A 13,845-nucleotide genomic window follows, 5' to 3' on the forward strand; every position below is an offset into this window, starting at 1 on the left:
GTGAGTCTGAGTCCTGAGCACTTAATTAATATCACCTGGCAGGGTTGCTTCCTCTCGGTAGAGTGAGAGGGGGGGGTGTCGTTGTTTAAATTGTCACACAGCGAAAAGTATACATAGCATAGCTCAACTATTTACTTCTTCAGAATCCAGACAATCACGCGAACATTTCCATGTATAAAATGTCCTTCGGTCTTCAGAAGTGTAGGAGAGGTGAAGAGTTAGAAACAGTTAGAGATTCTAGAGCGAAGAGAGATTTTCTAGAGCGTGGCTCCATTGATTTCAATGGAGGGGGGGAGTCATTATTCGAACTGTCCCAGAGTGAAAAATATACATGGAAGAGCTTAGCTTTTTTGATTTTATGAATCCCAAGAGTCGTGTGAACGTTTTGATATATAAAATGTGTATGAGCTGTGAGAATTAGAAGAGGGATGGCAGTTTAGAAAATGTGTGACTTTTTCCAAAAACCTCTGAAACTGGTGAAATTGTGCAGAGGACAAAAAGTGTTTCTTTCATTCTGCAATCAAACAAATGAAGTAATAATGAAACCATGGGGTGTTTTGAACTCGGCATGAGCCAGGGAATCCATTGCTACCATCATTTTGAAGATTGGACATACAGTTCAAAAGTTACTGGCATAAACGCAACTCCAACTTTGACACGCTGGTGGCGCTAGAGTGCACGAGATGTCAACGTAAGGCTTGGGGACAGATGTCATGGGTGTGTCCCGGATGAGTGTGCCAAATGTGGTTTTGATAGATTAAAACATTACTGAGATATGACCCCAGTTCCTGTTTTGCAGCTTTTCGGCCAATTTTGATTGGCTGTCACGAGGGAACGCAATGGACAATCAAAAATCCCTGTAAGACTTTTGTGGACATCGGTCTATAGATTGTGCATACTGCGTTTGGTGCAGATTGGTGAAAAAACCTAGGAGGAGATACATTTTGAGTGTTTTACACTAAATCCAATATGGCGGGAAATCCAATACGGTGGAAAATTATGTCATAGGGTACGTTGAACTTGGCTTGAGCGAAGGAATCCAACGCTGCCTCGTTTTTGAAAATCAGGCTTACAGGTCAAAAGTTGCATGCACAAATGCACCTCCAACTTTGACAGGTTGGTGGCGCTAGAGCGTTCAAGCTGTGGACATGGGTCTTGGTGAGAAGACTTTGGGGACTGTCATGAATGAGTGTGCCAATTTTCCCAACTTTTTACCATACGGTTCTATGGGCTGCCATAGACTCCAATGGCAGAAGAATAATAATAAATAATAATAATAATAAGAAAAGGTACAAGAACAATGGGTGCCAGCGCTTAGCGCTTCGCTGCTTGGCCCCCAAATATAGCTGCAAGCAGCGATGTGGGGGCCAAGCGGGACGCACGACCAGCGCATCAAAGACAACAAGCAAAACATGTCAAAAGCCAGACATGGTTGAACAGGATTCGATCTCTTTACCTGCTGCTTGCAAGGCCGACACGCTAACCACTGTGCTACGCAGGATGTTGCGAAAGTGAACCACCCTAGTCCACAAGGCATGTGAGCCTTCCCTAACCCCGTGAGTCTGAGTCCTGAGCACTTAATTAATATCACCTGGCAGGGTTGCTTCCTCTCGGTAGAGTGAGAGGGGGGGGTGTCGTTGTTTAAATTGGCACACAGCGAAAAGTATACATAGCATAGCTCAACTATTTACTTCTTCAGAATCCAGACAATCACGCGAACATTTCCATGTATAAAATGTCCTTCGGTCTTCAGAAGTGTAGGAGAGGTGAAGAGTTAGAAACAGTAAGAGATTCTAGAGCGAAGAGAGATTTTCTAGAGCGTGGCTCCATTGATTTCAATGGAGGGGGGGGAGTCATTATTCGAACTGTCCCAGAGTGAAAAATATACATCGAAGAGCTTAGCTTTTTTGATTTTATGAATCCCAAGAGTCGTGTGAACGTTTTGATATATAAAATGTGTATGAGCTGTGAGAATTAGAAGAGGGATGGCAGTTTAGAAAATGTGTGACTTTTTCCAAAAACCTCTGAAACTGGTGAAATTGTGCAGAGGACAAAAAGTGTTTCTTTCATTCTGCAATCAAACAAATGAAGTAATAATGAAACCATGGGGTGTTTTGAACTCGGCATGAGCCAGGGAATCCATTGCTACCATCATTTTGAAGATTGGACATACAGTTCAAAAGTTACTGGCATAAACGCAACTCCAACTTTGACACGCTGGTGGCGCTAGAGTGCACGAGATGTCAACATAAGGCTTGGTGACAGATGTCATGGGTGTGTCCCGGATGAGTGTGCCAAATGTGGTTTTGATAGATTAAAACATTACTGAGATATGACCCCAGTTCCTGTTTTGCAGCTTTTCGGCCAATTTTGATTGGCTGTCACGAGGGAACGCAATGGACAATCAAAAATATCTGTAAGACTTTTGTGGACATCGGTCTATAGATTGTGTATACTGCGTGTGGTGCAGATTGGTGAAAAAACCTAGGAGGAGATACATTTTGAGTGTTTTACACTAAATCCAATATGGCGGGAAATCAAATATGGTGGAAAATGATGTCATAGGGTGCGTTGAACTTGGCTTGAGCGAAGGAATCCAACGCTGCCTCGTTTTTGAAAATCAGGCTTACAGGTCAAAAGTTGCATGCACAAATGCACCTCCAACTTTGACAGGTTGGTGGCGCTAGAGCGTTCAAGCTGTGGACATGGGTCTTGGTGAGAAGACTTTGGGGACTGTCATGAATGAGTGTGCCAATTTTCCCAACTTTTTACCATACGGTTCTATGGGCTGCCATAGACTCCAATGGCAGAAGAATAATAATAATAATAATAAGAAAAGGTACAAGAACAATGGGTGCCAGCGCTTAGCGCTTCGCTGCTTGGCCCCCAATAATAAATATAGCTGCAAGCAGCGATGTGGGGGCCAAGCGGGACGCACGACCAGCGCATCAAAGACAACAAGCAAAACATGTCAAAAGCCAGACATGGTTGAACAGGATTCGATCTCTGTACCTGCGGCTTGCAAGGCCGACACGCTAACCACTGTGCTACGCAGGATGTTGCGAAAGTGAACCACCCTAGTCCACAAGGCATGTGAGCCTTCCCTAACCCCGTGAGTCTGAGTCCTGAGCACTTAATTAATATCACCTGGCAGGGTTGCTTCCTCTCGGTAGAGTGAGAGGGGGGGGTGTCGTTGTTTAAATTGGCACACAGCGAAAAGTATACATAGCATAGCTCAACTATTTACTTCTTCAGAATCCAGACAATCACGCGAACATTTCCATGTATAAAATGTCCTTCGGTCTTCAGAAGTGTAGGAGAGGTGAAGAGTTAGAAACAGTTAGAGATTCTAGAGCGAAGAGAGATTTTCTAGAGCGTGGCTCCATTGATTTCAATGGAGGGGGGGGAGTCATTATTCGAACTGTCCCAGAGTGAAAAATATACATCGAAGAGCTTAGCTTTTTTGATTTTATGAATCCCAAGAGTCGTGTGAACGTTTTGATATATAAAATGTGTATGAGCTGTGAGAATTAGAAGAGGGATGGCAGTTTAGAAAATGTCTGACTTTTTCCAAAAACCTCTGAAACTGGTGAAATTGTGCAGAGGACAAAAAGTGTTCCTTTCATTCTGCAATCAAACAAATGAAGTAATAATGAAACCATGGGGTGTTTTGAACTCGGCATGAGCCAGGGAATCCATTGCTACCATCATTTTGAAGATTGGACATACAGTTCAAAAGTTACTGGCATAAACGCAACTCCAACTTTGACACGCTGGTGGCGCTAGAGTGCACGAGATGTCAACGTAAGGCTTGGTGACAGATGTCATGGGTGTGTCCCGGATGAGTGTGCCAAATGTGGTTTTGATAGATTAAAACATTACTGAGATATGACCCCAGTTCCTGTTTTGCAGCTTTTCGGACAATTTTGATTGGCTGTCACGAGGGAACGCAATGGACAATCAAAAATCCCTGTAAGACTTTTGTGGACATCGGTCTATAGATTGTGCATACTGCGTTTGGTGCAGATTGGTGAAAAAACCTAGGAGGAGATACATTTTGAATGTTTTACACTAAGTCCAATATGGCGGGAAATCCAATATGGTGGAAAATGATGTCATAGGGTGCGTTGAACTTGGCTTGAGCGAAGGAATCCAACGCTGCCTCGTTTTTGAAAATCAGGCTTACAGGTCAAAAGTTGCATGCACAAATGCACCTCCAACTTTGACACGTTGGTGGCGCTAGAGCGTTCAAGCTGTGGACATGGGTCTTGGTGAGAAGACTTTGGGGACTGTCATGAATGAGTGTGCCAATTTTCCCAACTTTTTACCATACGGTTCTATGGGCTGCCATAGACTCCAATGGCAGAAGAATAATAATAATAAATATAGCTGCAAGCAGCGATGTGGGGGCCAAGCGGGACGCACGACCAGCGCATCAAAGACAACAAGCAAAACATGTCAAAAGCCAGACATGGTTGAACAGGATTCGATCTCTGTACCTGCTGCTTGCAAGGCCGACACGCTAACCACTGTGCTACGCAGGATGTTGCGAAAGTGAACCACCCTAGTCCACAAGGCATGTGAGCCTTCCCTAACCCCGTGAGTCTGAGTCCTGAGCACTTAATTAATATCACCTGTCAGGGTTGCTTCCTCTCGGTAGAGTGAGAGGGGGGGGTGTCGTTGTTTAAATTGGCACACAGCGAAAAGTATACATAGCATAGCTCAACTATTTACTTCTTCAGAATCCAGACAATCACGCGAACATTTCCATGTATAAAATGTCCTTCGGTCTTCAGAAGTGTAGGAGAGGTGAAGAGTTAGAAACAGTTTGAGATTCTAGAGCGAAGAGAGATTTTCTAGAGCGTGGCTCCATTGATTTCAATGGAGGGGGGGGAGTCATTATTCGAACTGTCCCAGAGTGAAAAATATACATCGAAGAGCTTAGCTTTTTTGATTTTATGAATCCCAAGAGTCGTGTGAACGTTTTGATATATAAAATGTGTATGAGCTGTGAGAATTAGAAGAGGGATGGCAGTTTAGAAAATGTGTGACTTTTTCCAAAAACCTCTGAAACTGGTGAAATTGTGCAGAGGACAAAAAGTGTTTCTTTCATTCTGCAATCAAACAAATGAAGTAATAATGAAACCATGGGGTGTTTTGAACTCGGCATGAGCCAGGGAATCCATTGCTACCATCATTTTGAAGATTGGCCATACAGTTCAAAAGTTACTGGCATAAACGCAACTCCAACTTTGACACGCTGGTGGCGCTAGAGTGCACGAGATGTCAACGTAAGGCTTGGTGACAGATGTCATGGGTGTGTCCCGGATGAGTGTGCCAAATGTGGTTTTGATAGATTAAAACATTACAGAGATATGACCCCAGTTCCTGTTTTGCAGCTTTTCGGCCAATTTTGATTGGCTGTCACGAGAGAACGCAATGGACAATCAAAAATCCCTGTAAGACTTTTGTGGACATCGGTCTATAGATTGTGCATACTGCGTGTGGTGCAGATTGGTGAAAAAACCTAGGAGGAGATACATTTTGAGTGTTTTACACTAAATCCAATATGGTGGGAAATCCAACATGGTGGAAAATGATGTCATAGGGTGCGTTGAACTTGGCTTGAGCGAAGGAATCCAACGCTGCCTCGTTTTTGAAAATCAGGCTTACAGGTCAAAAGTTGCATGCACAAATGCACCTCCAACTTTGACAGGTTGGTGGCGCTAGAGCGTTCAAGCTGTGGACATGGGTCTTGGTGAGAAGACTTTGGGGACTGTCATGAATGAGTGTGCCAATTTTCCCAACTTTTTACCATACGGTTCTATGGGCTGCCATAGACTCCAATGGCAGAAGAATAATAATAATAAATATAGCTGCAAGCAGCAATGTGGGGGCCAAGCAGGACATGCGACCAGCGCATCAAAGACAACAAGAGAAACACGTCATAGGAGTCTATTCAAATCGCTACCGCAGTTTTTAAAATCGGGCATACGGTTCAGAATATACGCACTTCAAACTTTGTCAGGTTGGTGGCGCTAGAGACTTTGAGGTGTCGACAGACTTCGTGACAGGGGTCTCGGGACCGTCCACGATGAGTGTGCCTAATGTGGTTATGATACATCAAAACCTTACTGAGATTTGACCACACTTCCTGTTTGGCGGCTTGGACGCCAAATTCGATTGGCTGTAGCGAGCGAACACCTTCGACAATCGAAAATCCCTCTAGGAGCTTTGTGGACATTGGTCTAAAGAATGTGTACAGCCAGTTTCATGTAGATTGGTGAAAATCCTTAGGAGAAGATACATTTTAAGTGTTTTACACAAAATACAAAATGGCGGGAAATCCAATTGGTGGAAAATGACATCATAGGATGCGATGAACTCGGCATGAGCGAGGGATTCCAACGGTACCTCATTTTTCAAAATCGGTTACACAGGTCAAAAGTTGTGTGCATTAACGCACTTCCAACTTTGACATGGTGGTGGCGCTAGAGGGTTTGAGCTGTCGCAATGCCACTTGCTGCCAGAGGTCATGGGACTGTCCCCGAAGAGTGTGCCAAATGTGGCTTTAATACATTAACAATTTGCTGAGATATGACCACACTTCCTGTTTGGCGGCTTAGAGGCCAAATTTGATTGGCTGCAGCGAGCGAACGCAATGGACAATCAGAAATCCCTGTAAGACTTTTGTGGACATCGGTCTACAGATTGTGCCTACCGAGTGTCGTGCAGATTGGAGAAAAAACCTAGGAGGAGATACATTTTGAGAGTTTTTCACAAAATCCAAAATGGCGGGAAATCCAATATGGCGGAAAATGATGTCATGGGGTGCGTTGAACTCGGCTTAAGCCAAGGAATCCAACGGTACCTTGTTTTTGAAAATCGGGCTTACAGGTCAAAAGTTGTGTGCACAAACGCACCTCCAACTTTGACATGTTGGTGGCGCTAGAGGGTTCGAGCTGTGTACATGGGTCTTGGTGAAAAGACTCAGGGGACTGTCATGAATGAGTGTGCCAATTTTCACAACTTTTTACCTTATGGTTCTATGGGCTGCCATAGACTCCAATGCCAGAGGAAGATGAATAATAATAATAATAATAATAAGAAAAGGTACAAGAACAATGGGTGCCTTCGCAGCTTCGCTGCTTGGCCCCCAATAATAAGAAAAGGTACAAGAACAATGGGTGCCAGCGCTTAGCGCTTCGCTGCTTGGCCCCCAAATATACCTGCAAGCAGGAATGTGGGGGCCAAGCAGTTTAACTGCAAGCAGACAAGGAATCAGCTAGACTGACGTGGTGACATGTTTGACAAGGGTCAAGGATGGGCCCGAGATTTTCGGAAGTCAGACATATGGTTGAACGGTACCTGCTGCTTGCAAGGCCAACATGCTAACCACTGTGCTACGCCGGATGTTACAAATGTGAATCACCCTAGTCCACAAGGCATGTTAGCCTTCGCTAACCTATTAGCTGAATCCCAATCTGAGTCTGAGTCCTGAGCACTTAATTAATGTCAGCTGGAAGGGCCAGAGGGTGGAAGGGCCCTAAATTAAATGCTATTAAAGCATTTATGATACAACCCAAGTTCCTGTTTAGCGGCATTGTCGCCAAATGCAACTGGCTGTCACAAGCGAACGCATCCAAATCTCATATTGAACCTTTGTAGACTAGGATTGGTCTACAGATTATGTGTAGGCCTACCACGTTTCATGCAGATAGGAGGAAAATCTGACATGGGGTTGAACGAGATTTAAACTCAGTACCTGCTGCTTGCAAGGCCGACTTGCTATCCACTGTGCTACGCCTGATCTTGCAAAAGAGAATCGCCCTAGTCCACAAGGCATGTCAGCCGTTGCTTCCTCTCGATTGATTGAGGGGGGGTGTCGTCATTTAAATTAGCACATGGCGAAAAGTATACATAGCAGAGCGTAACTATTTACTTCTATAGAATCCAGACAATCACACAAACATTTTGAGGTATAATATGTCCTTCTGTCTTCAAAAGTGTAGGAGAGGTGACGAGTTAGAAACACAACATTGATTCAGTCATTTTCTGCTTCAAGTTAGAGCGTGGCTCCATTGGTTTCAATGGAGGGGGGGAGTCATCATTCAAACTGTCACACGGCAAAAAATTATACATCGGAGAGCTTAGCTTTTTTGATTTTACAAATCCCAAGAGTCATGTGAACATTTTTATATATAATATGTGTATAAGCTGTGCAAATTGGAAGAGGGATGGCAGTTTAGAAAATGTGTGACATTTTTCCTAAGTGCGTGTCTCCCCACTCTAAAATCTGTGAAATTTAGCAGATCACCAAAAGTGTAACTTGCATTCTGCATTCAAGAGAATGAAAAATAATGAAACCATGGTATGTTTTGAACTCGGCTTGACGCAAGGAATCCAATGATCCCTGAATCATTAAAATCGAACAAACAGTTCAAAAGTTACAAGCATAAACGTGACTCCAACTTTGACACGTTGGTGGCGCTAGAGTGCTCAACTTGTCAACATGTGACTTGGTTATAGAGGTCATGGGAGGGTCCCTAACCAGTCTGCTAAATGTGCTTTTGATACATTAAAGCATTTATGCGATATGTCCTAACTTCCTGTTTGGAGGCTTTGTCACCAAATTCAATTGGCTGTCACAAGCAAACGCATTGGAATATCAACAACTCAAATCAATCCTTTGTAGACATTGGTCTCCAGATTATGTGTATACATTTTTTTGCAGATTAGTGAAAATCTATAGGAGGAGTAGCATTTTAAGTGTTTTTCACTAAATCCAAAATGGCAGACAATCCAATATAGTATGCATGACGTAATAGGGTTCGTTTAACTCGGCTTGAGCCAAGGAATCATATGGCACCTTGATTTTGAAAATTGGACTTACGGGTCAAAAGTGGCGTGCATAAATGCATTGCCAACTTTGACATGTTGGTGGCGCTAGAGTGTAGGAGCTGAGGACATGGGTCTTGGTAAGAGGGGTCATGGGACTGTCCCGAATCAGTGTGCCAAATTTCATAACTTTCTACCATACAGTTCTATGGGCTGCTATAGACTCCAATGGCAGAAGAGTATAATAAAGAAAGAAAGAAAAAAAGGATAATAATAAGAAAAGGTAGAAACATAATGGTGCAAGACTGACGTGGCGACATGTTTGACAAGGGTCAAGGCTGGTGCAGAGAATTTCGAAAGTCAGACATATGGTGGAACGGGATTCGATCTCTGTACCTGCTGCTTGCAAGGCCGACATGCTAACCACTGTGCTACGCAGGATGTTGCTAAGGTAAACCACCCTAGTCCACAAGGCATGTTAGCCTTTGCTAACCCTATTAGCTGAATCCCAATCTGAGTCTGAGTCCTGAGCACTTAATTAATGTCAGCTGGAAGGGTCGCTACCTCTCGGTTGAGTGAGAGGGGGGGGTGTCGTCGTTTAAATTGGCACACAGCGAAAAGTATACATAGCATAGCTCAACTATTTACTTCTTCAGAATCCAGACAATCATGCGAACATTTCCATGTATAATATGTCGTTCGGTCTTCAGAAGTGAAGAAGAGGTGACGAGTTAGAAAAATTAACACTGATTCTGTCATTTTCTAGAGTGTGGATCCATTGTTTTCAATGGAGGGGGGGAGTCGTCATTCCAACTGTCACACAGTGAAAAATATACATCGGAGAGCTTAGCTTTTTTGATTTTATGAATCCCAAGAGTCGTGTGAACGTTTTGATATATAATATGTGTTTGAGCTGTGAGAATTGGAAGAGGGATGGCAGTTTAGAAAATGTGTGACTTTTTCCAAAATGCGGCTTTCACCACTCTGAAAGTGGTGAAATTGTGCAGAAGACAAAAAGTGTTCTTTGCATTCTGCAATCAAACAAATGAAGTAATAATGAAACCATTGGGTGTTTTGAACTCAGCATGAGCCAGGGAATCCATTGCTACCATAATTTTGAAGATTGGACATACAGTTCAAAAGTTACAGGCATAAACACAACTCCAACTTTGACATGCTGGTGGCGCTAGAGTGCACGAGATGTCAACATAAGGCTTGGTGACAGATGTCATGGGTGTGTCCCGGATGAGTCTGCCAAATGTGGTTTTGATAGATTAAAACATTACTGAGATATGACCCCAGTTCCTGTTTTGCAGCTTTTCTGCCAATTTTGATTGGCTGTCACGAGCGAACGCAATGGATAATCAAAAATCCCTGTACATCCTTTGTAGACATTGGTGTATAGATGACATCCACCGATTTCCGTGCAGATTGGTGAAAGTTCCTAGGAGGAGATACATTTTAATGGTTTTGCACATCATTCAAAATGGCGGAGAAGCCAAGATGGCCACAATGACGTCATAGAGTGCGTTGAATCCGGCTTGAGCCAAGGAATTAAAGGACACCTGAAGTTTGAAAATTGGACTTGCTGAAGAAAAGCTGCATGCATAAATGCACCTCCAACTTTGACACGTTGGTGGCGCTAGAGAGGGTGAGGTGTGGACATGAGACTTGGTGAGGAGGGTCAGGGCACTGTCCCGAATGAGTGTGCCATTTTTCATAACTTTCTACCATAAGCTTCTATGGGCTGCCATAGACTACAATGGCAGAGGAATAATAAATAAGAAAAGGTAGAAACTTAATGGAGGCCTACGCAGCTTCGCTGCTTGGCCCCCAATTAAAGCTGCAAGCAGCGTTGTGGGGGCCAAGCTGACCACGCAAAAGATGAAGCAAATACGACTGATGTTTTGAAGGCTTTAGAGATATGTTTGTCGGACTGCAACTACACTGCAGACTTGGAAAACACAGCAAACTTTATAACCACTGCAAACTTCAACCACTGCAAACCTTGAAAATCATTCAGCTCAATAAAACAAGAAAAGTAGGCTGGTCTAATACTCAACACTCGTGGGCAGTGGATGAGAGCTAAAGTCTTTCCCACACCCGTGTGGCCAGCCCGTTCGTGGAAATTCTGCCACACCTTCTCTTTCAAGGCTGTAGGGAGGACCAGCTGAAAGATGGAGTTTGCGGTGTTGGGGTCCCTCACACACTGAAGCAAGACTCCCTCCCTCAGAGTCAGCCTCTATCTCTCCTTGAGGATCTGCCGAGTGTCACGTTGCAGGGCGATCCTTTCTGTTGCACTGGGCGGTTTCCCTGTCTGCAAGGATAACAGCATGTGGCGAATCATGTCATCTTTTTGCTGGGCGTCCTTCCATTCTCCAGGGGGTTCGGCCCAGCTGCACTTCTTCTAGGTGAACTTGGACAGGAGAGTTAAGCATTTCTGGGCATGGGTTTTCCACCCCGGTGAGAAAAGTCTTCAGGGCCAGGATCTCCTCCTCTTCACCATCCTCTCCTCCATCCACAGGTACACGAGATAGGGCATCAGCATTAACATTGGTTTTGTCAGGCTGGAACTTGATGTTGAAGTGGTAGTTGTAGAGTCTGGCTGCCCACTGTTGCTCCAAGCTTCTCAGGTTCACCTCCTGTAAGTTTGCGAGAATGTTGTTGTCAGTGAACACTACAAAATGGGAGCCTAGAGTGGAATTTCTTGCTGCACCAGCGAAAGACGGCCTACCTTCTGATAGCAATGAAGGTAAACAGGAGTCTGGCCAGTGTTCTTCCCTTCTTCACTTGTACATTCCCATTCAGACAAACTAGACTCAATTGAATCTTCAAAACCTTCCCCTACTCCACAGAAGTCTACACCCACTCACTGCATTTCCTTTACCCACTTTGACTATTTGTACACGGCCATGAACATGGCAAACAATACGCAACCAAGTTCCGTCTGCTGCATTTTACACAAGAGGAGCGCATTATTGTACTATATGTGATTGTCTGTACTGTATGTGCTTGTGTCTATGTAATTGTGTCTATTGTATGTTATGTTCTCTGCTGTACTGTATGTCTGTGATTGTCTACTGTATGTGCTTCCGTCTGATTTTCTCTACTGTATGCAATTGTCTATGTGATTGTCTTTACTGTATGAGCTTGTCTATGTGATTGTCTCTACTGTATGTGCTTGTCTGGATAATCGTCTCTACAACAAAACCCATGAATATGATGTACTGTACTGTAAGATGCCTCCCCCACATGGCAAACATTTGTAATACACACATATTACTTACTCTAAACAATAGGCACACGAGTCCCTGGTCTGTGAGCCAAATTTCACAACTTTTAACTGGCAGGAGCGACCGACAATGATTCTGTTGTCTGCCATTGACTTCCACAGCAGCATAATTACAATAATTATATGAATGCACTTTGGATGAACGGGAATCGAACCCTGAACTCGCTGCTTGCGAGACTGACGCGCTACCCGCTATGCCACGACGGATGTTAGAAACGCGCTTCGCAGATTTGAGTGGATAATGTCATCTTCTGCTTCCTCTTGGTAGAGTGAGTCCTGAGCACTTAATTAATGTCACCTGGTAGGGTTGCTTCCTCTCGGTAGAGTGAGAGGGGGGGGTGTCGTTGTTTAAATTGGCACACAGCGAAAAGTATTCATAGCATAGCTCAACTATTTACTTCTTCAGAATCCAGACAATCACGCGAACATTTCCATGTATAATATGTCCTTCGGTCTTCAGAAGTGTAGGAGAGGTGAAGAGTTAGAAACAGTTAGAGATTCTAGAGCGAAGAGAGATTTTCTAGAGCGTGGCTCCATTGATTTCAATGGAGGGGGGGGAGTCATTATTCGAACTGTCACAGAGTGAAAAATATACATCGAAGAGCTTAGCTTTTTTGATTTTATGAATCCCAAGAGTCGTGTGAACGTTTTGATGTATAAAATGTGTATGAGCTGTGAGAATTAGAAGAGGGATGGCAGTTTAGAAAATGTGTGACTTTTTCCAAAATGCTCAGAAACTGGTGAAATTGTGCAGAAGACAATAAGTGTTCCTTTCATTCTGCAATCAAACAAATGAAGTAATAATGAAACCATCGGGTGTTTCGAACTCAGCATGAGCCAGGGAATCCATTGATACAATAATTTTGAAGATTGGACATACAGTTCAAAAGTTACAGGCATAAACACAACTCCAACTTTGACAAGCTGGTGGCGCTAGAGTGCACGAGATGTCAACATAAGGCTTGGTAAAATATGTCATGGGTGTGTCCCGGATGAGTGTGCCAAATGTGGTTTTGATAGATTAAAATATTAGTGAGATATGACCCCAGTTCCTGTTTTGCAGCTTTTCTGCCAATTTTGATTGGCTGTCACGAGCGAACGCAATGGACAATCAAAAATCCCTGTAAGATTTTTGTTGACATCGGTCTATAGATTGTACATACTGCGTTTGGTGCAGATTGGTGAAAAAACCTAGGAGGAGATACATTTTAAGTGTTTTACACTAAATCCAAAATGGCGGGAAATCCAATATGGTGGAAAATGATGTCATAGGGTGCGTTGAACTCGGCTTGAGCCAAGGAATCCAACGGTGCCTCGTTTTTGAAAATCGGGCTTACAGGTCAAAAGTTGCGTGCACAAATGCACCTCCAACTTTGACACGTTGGTGGCGCTAGAGCGTTCGAGCTGTGGACATGGGTCTTGGTGAGAAGACTCAGGGGACTGTCATGAATGAGTGTGCCAATTTTCTCAACTTTTTACCATACGGTTCTATGGGCTGCCATAGACTCCAATGGCAGAAGAATAAATAATAAGAAAAGGTACAAGAACAATGGGTGCCAGCGCTGCGCTGCTTGGCCCCCAATAATAATAAATAATAAGAAAAGGTACAAGAACAATGGGTGCCAGCGCTTAGCGCTTCGCTGCTTGGCCCCCAATTACAATAGGGGCTTCGCACTGCGTGCTTGGCCCCTACAGATTTAAAAAGTGGCATTAAC

Source organism: Borostomias antarcticus (assembly GCF_949987555.1).
Source record: "Borostomias antarcticus genome assembly, chromosome: 22".
NCBI lineage: Eukaryota > Metazoa > Chordata > Actinopteri > Stomiiformes > Stomiidae > Borostomias > Borostomias antarcticus.